Consider the following 12,241-nt stretch of genomic DNA (forward strand, 5'->3'; position numbering starts at 1 on the left):
CCCTTTCCTTTCTCCTCACTCTCTTTTCCTTCTTGCCATCCACTTCCTCCAAAGCCGTCCATGAGTCCTTCTCTATGATATTCTCTTCACTCATTATCAACGGCATCTTCCCCCTCCCCTTTCTCCTCATCCTCTTCTCCTCCAATCCCATCCATGAGGCTTTCAATGCAATCCTCCCCCTCCATGCTGACCTCCACGTCCCCATCCTCTCCCTCCATGATGGCTCTCTCAATCTCCACCTCTTCCTCAATGGCAACCCCTTTCATATGAGTGAAGGATATTTTAATATATTGAGAGAGAAAACTAACACTATTTGTTGGTAAGTAAATAGCTATACCATACTGAAATACTATCCATAACTAGAAGAACTAGTTTAACAATTTTTAAAGTATAGAGAATGTAAGCGAAATTAAGTTAAAATTGAAAAAATATTTCTATAATTTTTTTTAAAATTTAATAAATAATTTAGATCCTATTGAATCCAATCAATCATCAACTTATTAGATTACTAATTAGGATTGAAAACATATCAAATAGTATCCAATGTTCTATAGTGATGTATCTATATCTATATAGATTTTTATTTTATAGATTTAGATACAAATATTGATGTTAGCCAATTATAAAAGATTAATATCTATATTTATTTTAAATAGATATAAATATAAATCAGATATTAAAAGTATAAATATAGTATGGATATGAATCATCTACATCAAAAAAAAAAAGATGGATATAAATCATATAGTTAAACTTTATGAGAATCAAATAAAACATATCATTAAATGAAAGATAAATCAAATCAATATCATGTTAATATAGTCAATTAGTTTTGAAAAAATTTTATAAGTACTATGTAAGATTAAATATGATTACAAGCAAAATAGAATACTTGAAAATGAATCGGATAGTTGAATATTCATATTTATATCTATTTTATTTTGACAAATAATATGAATATAGATATTATTAAGATGCTCAAATTTATGTAAATATTCAGATAGATTCTTATGTGAAAATAGATCTAGATAAATATTATCCAATTCACTTTTATTCTTACTATTGATATCATATCACATTCAAATCTCTACTATTAATATACGAACAACTAAGATCTTTTTTTCTTTCTTTCTTTAAAGTTTTGAAGCTAATTTTTTTAGAGACCTAAAATATTGTTTCTTGTGCTGTACTCTTGAAATATCTATATATACTTAAACTTTGCTATATATCTATCTTCTCAATTTGTCAAGTCTTTTTATATGGTCTGGAAGCTTTTGTTAATACTCATTTTACTATTTGTTAATTTATGGAACACTTACTGAGATATCTTTTAATTATTTTAGTATTAATTTAAAAAATCAAAAATTGTATCAACTAAATTTGAAAATATATTTGTTAGATGGCAACATCATGATCACTAATGCTTTTCTCCTGTATGATCACATTTAATTGTATTTTCTTCACTATACAATATAAATATCGGGGGGAGAGAGAGAAAAGGGTAGGGATTACTTTTTTTCATCTGTTTTGCTTGTCAAGATTGGATTCCCTCCCTATTTTTGAAAGATAAATTAGCTAGCTTAGGCTGGCTATATTTGGCATCATTATCACTTTAAAAAAAAAATAAAAAAATAGGAATAATGTTTCTATTTTTTTTCAAATTTCTAACAATAGAAAATATTTTTAATAAACTCCTTTTTTTTAACGTCAGATCTATCTTCTTTGGATCTCCAATCCAATCTCTCCTACCTCCATTGCCCCTGATGTCCCGATTTTGAACTCTCATTTCTCATTTGAAAACCTAACTCTAGTGGTCCCATCTTTGGATCTTGAATCCCTTCATTGTTGCCACCAATGGTTGACTCTTCTTCCACCACCAAATCTCTACCAAGAATAAATCTACAAGGGCACATCCATGAGAACAACAATGAGGCGATGCTCTTGTTCTTAAAGAATGCCATGCTACTTGTCAAAGAAGCAGCCGAGGAAGCATGGTTGGAAGTTGGTCAATGATTAGGAGGAGCTGCTTGACCATGTTGAGGCTAAGAGGTAGCATCGAGAGGAGCTACTTGATTGTATTGACATCGAGAGCCGTTATTTCTTTGGACCTATATCAATATTGCTTGCTAGATTTTTGCCTCCAATGCTACAATGCTAGGCCTTGCCGCCCCACCCAACACTTTGCCATGCCTAATAGTGGTGACACCCAGATCCAACATCTCGACGAGGTTAGATCCCAAAGAAGGCTTCCATCCCTTCATGATCTTCACCTACTCCAAGATCGCAATCTTGATTCCCAAAAGGTTTTTGGCCAAGCACACTAGTGTAGTGATGCATCCACCATACCGACCATGATGTAGGGGCGAAACTTATTGGAGGATCTTCCAGTCAATGAAGATAGAGTACAGCGGGTGTAAGGGAAGGAAGAGGTTGGCAGGGTCGAGGAAGAAGCAAGCGAGGTAGGAATGGGGGATAGGGGTGTATCAAAGCAAAAATTCAGTGCAGGGGCAAAATGATAATTTTAAAATTTTTTCAAAATTACTATTTTACAGCGAAATTATTAATTAATCTCATTAATTAATACTAATTAACCCTACACTAGGATCTAAATATGATACAACAGCATGTATTTAAATTTGAAATCCAAATTTGAAACAGTAAATTTTTTACTGTACTGTGTTCAGAACACATCACCTTTTGTGGGTAGTCGATCACCGCAATCTGATCACCGTCGGAGGGCTCTGATCGTCACGTCGCAGCCACACAAGTGTCTGATCTCTGCGGATCATCCACACGAAGCTTCCGTCTGATCGGCTCCTCACGAATGCTAGTTCGTGATTTCACCCTTTTGATGGCTGATGTTGATCGAACTCCTTCGATCGATGTGTGCCGACTCCTCGGATGCTCTGAATCATCTGCACGATTGGTTGAGAGGCTGATGGATCTCTTCCTGAAATTTGATGGACTCACGACACTCGTGGCACACCAATCTCACTTCCCGAACCCTAGGTAGAAACCTTAGGGTACACACCAAAAATCCTGCGCCCACTTCTCTCTCCTTTTTCTCTCCTTTCGATAAACTTTGAACACTTCAAAATATTTTTAGAACCTCTCCACACCCCTTATCTTTTCTTTCTTTTCATTGCCCACACCCCCTCCCTTTCTCATTTTATAAAACATCGCAAGAGATGTTGAAAGCGTGTGAGTGGATAAGAAGAGGTGGTTGCTCACTAGAATTCAAATCAAATTTGAATTCAAGTGCCAACCAATCTTATCCTCATCCATTTGTGCGAGAAAGAAGAGATGACGTGGCTCTTTTTTTTTTCTTTTTGTGCGTGGAGACTTTCACGAGAAACCATTTCTCGTGTGGAATATGGGGCGCACAAAAGAGGATAAGCTGGCGCATGGTTATTTGGTTATCCATTCAAATTCAAAACTGCTTTGAATTTGGATGGGTAACAAATCAAGTTAATCCAAATAATTGGCCACAGAAACATGGGCATGAGAGAGCTTTGCATGGGAGAAAATTCACGAGAAAATTTTTTCTCGTGAATTCAAATGGGTGCAAGGAAGTTGGGTGGCGCAGGAAATTTAAAACAAGGTGGTTTGATTCAAATTGAGCCAACCTAATTAAAATAGGTTAAGCACAATTAGACCAGATTAAACCCAACACAATTAGGCTTAATTAGGCTCAATAAAATTCTAATCAAATCAGAAATTAACTAAGCCTAACCCCTGATCAAATTAGAGACTAAACCACCTTAGCGATTAGATCAACACTTAACCTAATCGGGTCAATCCAAACTGAATCCAATTTAATTGGACTTGATCTAAAAATAATTACTTAATCAAATTGAGTTAATTAGTGATTAAATCATTAATTAAACCTCTCATAAATATTGAGTCCAAATCCGATGGACAATCAGGCATCAGAGACCATCGATATGAAACCCTGATCAAAGAGTTCAAATTTCAAATTCAAAATTTGAAATTCAAAATTTTGACCCCGGTACCCAAAATGTATGGAACTCATGATCAGAGAATCCTAATTCTCAATCATAGAGTCTCAGACATATAAGACTCATAATCAGCCATCAGATCAAAAAGGAACCTCTAATGTGTGTGACCCCGTAGGTTCGAACCTAAGCCGATAGCACAGGAACCAATTTCTGTACTAATCGAAGTGACCATCTAGAAATGGTACTTGACGACCGGATAGGTCGAATAGTCGCAATCGCAACATTCAGAACCTACGTGAATATGGTTACCGTATAATTCATCCCTTTTGACCCCTGTGTTTAGGACGACTCAGGGTTAAACTGTCAACCCTGATGAGATCATCCGAATCGTGCTCAACTCAATTAGTCCTGTGACTCCTCACTAAGACTACCCTGGCCAAGATTTTGCTAAATTGAAATACGACTGTACACAGCTCCTAAACTGGAGTGGTCAATCCCATCTTGACACACGCACCGACAAGTCAAGTACTTGACTACACCCAGCAGCCTTCCATCACTGAATTAGAAATTCAGGTAGTCCAGTGCCTAAGTGCAGTGAGTTGCTTGCAAGTCACCGTGGCAGTCTCAGATCGGAGGGATATTTATGCCTATATCCTATCGGAGCAGATCTTGATAGCAGAAATAGCTCCGAAGTTGGTCACATTCAGTGCAGATGTACTATTACATCTCATCTGTATGCCATACCAGTGTCTCCACACTCCTTGGTTATGAGGACAACCAACCCATATGGCACACAACGACCTATGCTCGATAAATATTGTCGTCCTTGGTAACAACGTATCATTTGGTCGCGAACAGGTTTAAAGACTAAGCGATAAATCCTCCTTTGTCGAGTCTAAATAGTCCTAAGGACTTCACCACAACACAGGAGTTCATTAGAAGATGAAACATTTGTGATGAAAAAAATATCAAAATAATTTTTATTTATTTATAATTCATGTACTAATACAAAAGGAGCACAACCATCAACAGACTAACGATTGCCTTTGGGACACTATTCCCAACAATCTCCCACTTGGCCTAAAGCCAATCGGTGCAGTATCTAATACCCACCTTCGACTTGTAGTCGTTGAACTCCTTCACCACAATGGCTTTAGTGAATGGGTCGGCCAGGTTCTCCTTTCCGTTGATCTTCTGAAGGTCGACGTCACCTCGATCCACGATCTTCTGGATGAGATGGTAGCGGTGCAAAATATGCTTCGTCCGCTGGTATGCCTTCGGTTCCTTCGCCTGAGCAATGGCTCCAGAGCTGTCACAGTAGAGCAAAACTGGACCAACAAGAGAGGGTGCTACTCCGAGCTCGGTGATGAATTTTCTCAGCCACATCGCTTCTTTGGCAGCATCTGATGCAGCAATATACTCCACCTCGCATACTGAATCAGCCACAGTGTGCTGCTTGAAACTCTTCCAGCAGACAGCCCCACCATTAAGGGTAAAAATAAATCCTGACACACTCTTACTGTCATCGTGATCAGACAGAAAATTAGAGTCTGTAAACCCTATAAGTCTCAAGTCTGATTCACCATATACAAGCCACTGGTCCTTAGTATTTCTTAAATATTTCAGGATGGTTTTAACAACCTTCCAGTGATTCTTCCCTGGATCAGATTGGTATCTACTCACTATCCTAGTGAGTATGCCACATCTGATCATGTACATGTCATGGCGTACATGATAGATCTCACTGTCGAAGCATATGGAATCCTACCCATACGTTCTCTCTCTTGAGGTGTTGTCGGACAATCCCTTTTCGAGAGAGAAATTTCATGGCCTATCGGTAGATAGCCTTTCTTGGAATTCTCCATGCTGAACCTTTTTAGCATAGTATCAATGTACGTGGACTGGGATAAGTCAAGCAATCTTTTGGATCTATCCCTATAGATCCTCATCCCTAGGATGTAGGAAGCTTCTCCCAGATCTTTCATGGAGAACTGTGATGATAGCCAAATCTTTATTTCCTATAATGCAGGGACATCATTCCCGATTAAGAGAATGTCATCCACATACAATACAAGAAATACTACTACTGGATCATTAGCCCACTTATAAATGCAGGGCTCTTCTCCGTTCTTAATGAAGCCATACGTTTTGATCGTCATATCAAAACGTATGTTCTAACTCCGAGATACCTGCTTAAGTCTATAAATGGATCTTTGTAGCTTGCATACCTTAGACTCATCTGTGGATGTGAACCCTTCAGGTTGTATCATATACACCTCTTCGTCCAGCTCTCCGTTTAGGAAAGCTGTCTTCACATCCATCTGCCAGATTTCATAGTCCAGATGGGCAGCTATCGCAAGCATAATCCGAATGAATTTGAGCATTGCCACAGGAGAAAATGTCTCGTCATAGTCTATACCATAATGTTGACGATATCTCTTGGAAACCAGACGGACTTTATAGGTCTCCACCTTTCCGTCTGCGCCCCTCTTCCTCTTGAAGACCCACTTACACCCTATGGGTTTCACTCCTTCGGGTGAGTCAACCAATGTCCACACATCGTTGACCTTCATGGACTCCATTTCGGATTTCATGGCCTCTAGCCATTTCTCAGAGTCAGGTCTCTGTATTGCAACCATGTAGGTGATCGGATCCTCATCATTTTCATCAAGTTCGACAGGATCACCATCCCGGACCAAGAAACCATAGTATCTGTCCGGTTGATGTGGTACTCTACCAGACCGCCTTAAGGGTGCATAATCAATGGGCTTCGGATCTGATCTAATCAAATCCGGTTCAGGTTCAGTAACATGTGTCGATTTTTTCACCTATCGAACTTAGTCAAGTTCGACCTTAGAGGCAACAGTTCCTTCACTAAGGAACTCCTTTTCTAAAAGGATTGCCTTAAGGCTGACAAACACCTTTTGCTCATCAGCAAGGTAGAAATAATACTCTTTAGTCTCTTTTGGGTTCCCTATAAAATTATACTTGTCAGACCTAGGTCCAAGCTTGTCTGTAATTAAACGTTTAACATAAGCCGGACACCCCCAAACCCTAAGGTGCGAGAGTACTAGCTTACATCCTATCCATATCTCATATGGCATTTTGGCTACAGACTTACTCGGAACTCTATTTAGAAGGTAACAAGCCGATTCGAGTGCATATCCCCGGAGAGAGATCGACAGACCAGCAAACCCCATCATGGATCGAATAATGTCTAATAAGGTCTGATTCCTCCTTTCAGACACACCATTATGCTGTGGTGTTCCAGGAGGAGTCCACTGAGAGAGAATCCCATTCTCTCCTAGATACGTCAGAAACTCATTCGAAAGGTATTCACCTCCTCGATCAGATCGAAAAATTTTAATATACTTTTCAGTTTATTTTTCTACCTCATTTCGAAATAGTTTGAACATTTCAAATGACTCCGACTTATGCTTCAGTAAGTAGACATACTCATACCTCGATAGGTCGTCTGTGAAGGTTATGAAGTAGAAATATCCACCTCTTGTATTTGAGCTCATAGGTCCACATACATCAGAATGTATCAGACCCAAGAGTTCACTAGCTCGCTCATCTTTTCCAATAAAAGGTGACTTGGTCATCTTTTCAAGAAGACAAGACTCACAGGTTGGAAGTGATTCACAATCACCAAGTTCAAGAATTCTTTCTTGAGCCAACCTGTTTATCCTGTTCTTATTGATATGACCTAGCCTAAGTGCCAAAGGTAGACTTCTAACATATTATCTATTCTAGGATATTTACTGAAATTTTGAACCACATTAACAGGCTATGATAGTAAATAAATTTTATTATTTAATTATCCAACAAACATTATAATACCATTCAAAATGATATTGTAAATATTTTTTTTATTAAAAAATCATAACCGTACATGGCCAAAAGGCCTACAGAAATAATATTTAATAAAAAGCTTGGACAATAGTGACATTCACTAAGAATTACATTACGAAAATTGATTACAAGACTCATGATTCCTAAAGCTAGAACTGGAACTTTACTTCCATCTCCAACGTTCAGGATGTTGGGAATAGTGTCCCACAGCCAATCATCAGCCTGTTGACGGTTGTACTCCTTTTTGTATTAGTACATGAATTATAAATAAATAAAAATTATTTTGATATTTTTTATCACAAATGTTTCATCTTCTAATGAACTCCTGTGTTGTGGTGAAGTCCTTAGGACTATTTAGACTCGACAAAGGAGGATTTGTCGCTTAGTCCTTAAACATGTTCGCGACCAAATGATACGTTGTTACCAAGGACGACAATGTTTATCGAGCATAGGTCGTTGTATGCCATATGGGTTGGTTGTCCTCATAACCAAAGAGTGTGGAGACATTGGTATAGCATACAGGTGAGATGTAATGGTACATCTGCACTGAACGTGACCAACTCCGGAGCTATTTCTGCTATCAAGATTTGCTCCGATGGGATATAGGCATAAATATCCCTCCGATCTGAGACCGCCACAGTGACTTGCAAGCAACTCACTGCACTTAGGCACTGGACTATCTGAATTTCTAATTCAGTGACGGAAGGCTGCTGGGTGTAGTCAAGTACTTGACTTGTCGGTGCGTGTGTCAAGATGGGATTGACCACTCCAGTTTAGGAGCTGTGTACAGTCGTATTTTAATTTAGCAAAATCTTGGTCAGGATAGTCTTAGTGAGGAGTCACAGGACTAATTGAGTTGAGCACGATTCGGATGATCTCATCAGGGTTGATAGTTTAACCCTGAATCGTCCTAAACACAGGGGTCAAAAGGGATGAATTATACGGTAACCATATTCACGTAGGTTCTGAATGTTGCGATTGCGACTATTCGACCTATCCGGTCGTCGAGTACCATTGCTAGATGGTCACTTCGATTAGTACAGAAATTGATTCCTGTGCTACCGGCTTAGGTTCGAACCTGCAGGGTCACACACATTAGAGGTTCCTTTTTGATCTGATGGCTGATTATGAGTCTTATATGTCTGAGACTCTATGATTGAGAATTAGGATTCTCTGATCATGAGTTCCATACATTTTGGGTACCGGGGTCAAAATTTTGAATTTCAAATTTTGAATTTGAAATTTGAACTCTTTGATCAGGATTTCATATCGATGGTCTCTGATGCCTGATTGTCCATCGGATTTGGACTCAATATTTATGAGAGATTTAATTAGTAATTTAATCATTAATTAACTTAATTTGATTGAGTAATTATTTTTGGATCAAGTCTAATTGAATTGGATTCAGTTTGGATTGACCCGATTAGGTTAAATGTTGACCTAATCGCTAAGGTGGTTTAGTCCCTGATTTGATCAGGGGTTAGATTTAGTTAATTCCTGATTTGATTAAAATTTTATTGAGCCTAATTAAGTCTAATTATATTGGGTTTAATCTGGTCTAATTGTGCTTGACCTATTTTAAACTAGGTTGGCTCAATTTGAATCAAACCACCTTGTTTTAAATTCCCTGCGACACCCAACTTCCTTGCACCCATTTGAATTCACGAGAAGAAACTTCTCATAAAATTTTTCTCATGCAAAACCCTTCCCCACGCCCTCATTTGTGCGCCATATGGATGGATAAAATAATTAGTTAGCCATTCAAATTCAAAGCATGTTTGAATTTGAATGGATAATTTATCACTTGCCCTTTCATCCTTATCCATTTTGTGCGCCACATTACTTACACGAGAAAAGATTTCTCGTGAAACATTTTCCATGCACAAAGAGCCACGCCCCTTCTCTTCTTACGCCCAAAAAGATAGGGATAAGTTGGTTTTCGTTTGAATTCAAATTTGATTTGAATTCAAATGTGTAACCTCTTGTCTTTATCCTCTCACGCGGATAAGACACGTTCGACGTTATTTTAAAAAGAGGAGAAAGGTAGGACGTGCGTAGAAATTTTAGGAGAGAAACTTTGAGGCGTGAGGAAGGCTTCTACGTAAGGTGAAGGTCCAAAACCTTCCGAGAGAAAAAGAAAGAAAAGAGAGAAAATTGGGCGCAGGGTTTTTGGTGTGTACCCTAGGGTTTCTACCTAGGGTTCGGGAAGTGAGATTGGTGTGCCACGAGTGTCGTGAGTCCACCAAATTTCAGGAAGAGATCCATCAGCCTCTCAAGCAACTATGCAGATGATCCAGAGCATCCAAGAAGTCGGCACACATTGATCGAAGGAGTTCGATCAACATCTACCATCAAAAGGATGAAATCACGAACTAGCATTCGTGAGGAGCTGATCAGACGGGAGCTTCGTGTGGATGATCCGCAGAGGCCAGATATTTATGTGGCTGCGACGTGACGATCAGAGCCCCCCGACGGTGATCAGATTGTGGTGATCGACTACCCGCAAAAGGTGATGTGTTCTGAACACAGTACTGTAAAATATTTACTGATTCAAATTTGAATTTTAAATTTAAATGCATGCTATTGTATCATATTTAGATCCTAGTGTAGGGTTAATTAGTATTAATTAATGAGATTAATTAATAATTTCACTGTAAAATAGTAATTTTGATAAAATTTTAAAATTACCATTTTGCCCCTACACTAAATTTTCGCTTCAAATGGTATCAGAGCATGGTTCTAGAATATGATACACATATGCATGAGTAGATTAAGGTGTAATCTATAAGTTTAAATTTGAAATTCAAAATTCAAAAAGATTTAAAATTTGAAATTTAAAATTTGAAATTTGTTAGAAGTTTCAAATTTGAAATTCAAAATTTGAAATTTGAAATTTGGTTGAAATCTCAAATTTGAAATTTGAAATTTGAAATTTGAAATTTAAAATTTAAAATTCAAAATTTAAAATTTGAAATTTGGTTGAAATCTCAAATTTGAAATTTGAAATTTGAAATTCAAAATTTAAAATTTGAAATTCAAAATTCAAAATTTAAAATTCAAAGATTAGAAATTCGAAATTTGAAATTTGGTTGAAATCTCAAATTTAAAATTTAAAATTTAAAATTTAAAATTTGAAATTTGAAATTTGAAATTTAAAATTCAAAATTTAAATTTTGAAATTGGTATATTTAGATATACTTGATCAAGTAGCAAGTAATCTAATTGGGTTGGTTGCCATGGCCGTTCGGTCATAGGAGAAAAGTAGGGTTTAAAGGCCCTCTCTTCCCATTCGATGGGGTCTCCTATGGCAGTAGGGGTGCCGATGCAATTATATCCCATGTTGATGAAGCAGCGAAAGGACTTAATTATAAAATTTATCATGAATGTGTTAGATTAGATCTAAAAAAAAATTTATGATTTATTTTGAGTTATTTTCTGTTATGAAATGAGCAATAGAATTGCTGTTTATGAAATGTGCTGACCCGTTTGTGAAATGAGTCAACACATTTGGTGAACAGAAAATAAAATCTTTCAAAATTTAAAAATTATTTTTGAAATACCAAATCCTGATCCATCAGCCCAAGTACTTAATTAAAAGAATTAAGTGTTGTTTAGTAGGTCTAGAATTGTGAATTAAGACCTAAGATAATTGCATAAACTTGTGGGTCAATGGGTTAGAAGAATTAGGTCCATAATTGGGTTAGACCTAAGGTTAGCTTAAAAATGGGCTAAATGGAGTAATTGGTCAAATCTAATCAAAAGTTGAATTAGATTAGGTCAAGGATACTCTAGACTCAACTTCAATAGTTGTAGTTGAATGGGTCCATGTCTTTAACTAGACCAAGATGGACTTAATTCATGGCTACGCGGTGGAGCCCTATTTACTAAGTTGATCAAAATTAAAACTAATGAACCGGTTGGTGTCTAAGATAAGTTCGGCAGTTTTGACCAGTGGTTCTTAAGCGGGAGCTACTCGCATTGATTCGATCATTGACGAGTTAATGGCAAATCCCCACCACTGATCTCACTTACCTGGCCAATCTGGTAAGTTAGATTTTGATTAGATCACTTGATGATTAGAGCTCACCCATGTCATTAGATAAATCAGTGTGACTGATTTAGGTGCTCCTAATGCCAGCTTTAATTAAATCTTTTTTAATCTGACTTGGTGAAGTCAGTGGGAGGATTGAAATTAGCTGGATGATTTCTTCTCTACTATCCTTTAATAAAATCCTCAAAAATTATTAGGTCCCTAAAATGATTAAGTTATAATGATAACTAAGTCATAGCCTCCCATTAAGTGAGTGATAATGAGTCCATTAGTTCAATGATCATTGGAGGCCCAAAGGCCTGATGCTCATTGGCTAATGAAATTATCATTCATAATATGATAATTTGGTTGAGTCTTTCTGATAGTGGTTAGGTTG

The sequence above is a fragment of the Elaeis guineensis genome, chromosome 10, assembly GCF_000442705.2.
Source record: "Elaeis guineensis isolate ETL-2024a chromosome 10, EG11, whole genome shotgun sequence".
NCBI classification, from domain to species: domain Eukaryota; kingdom Viridiplantae; phylum Streptophyta; class Magnoliopsida; order Arecales; family Arecaceae; genus Elaeis; species Elaeis guineensis.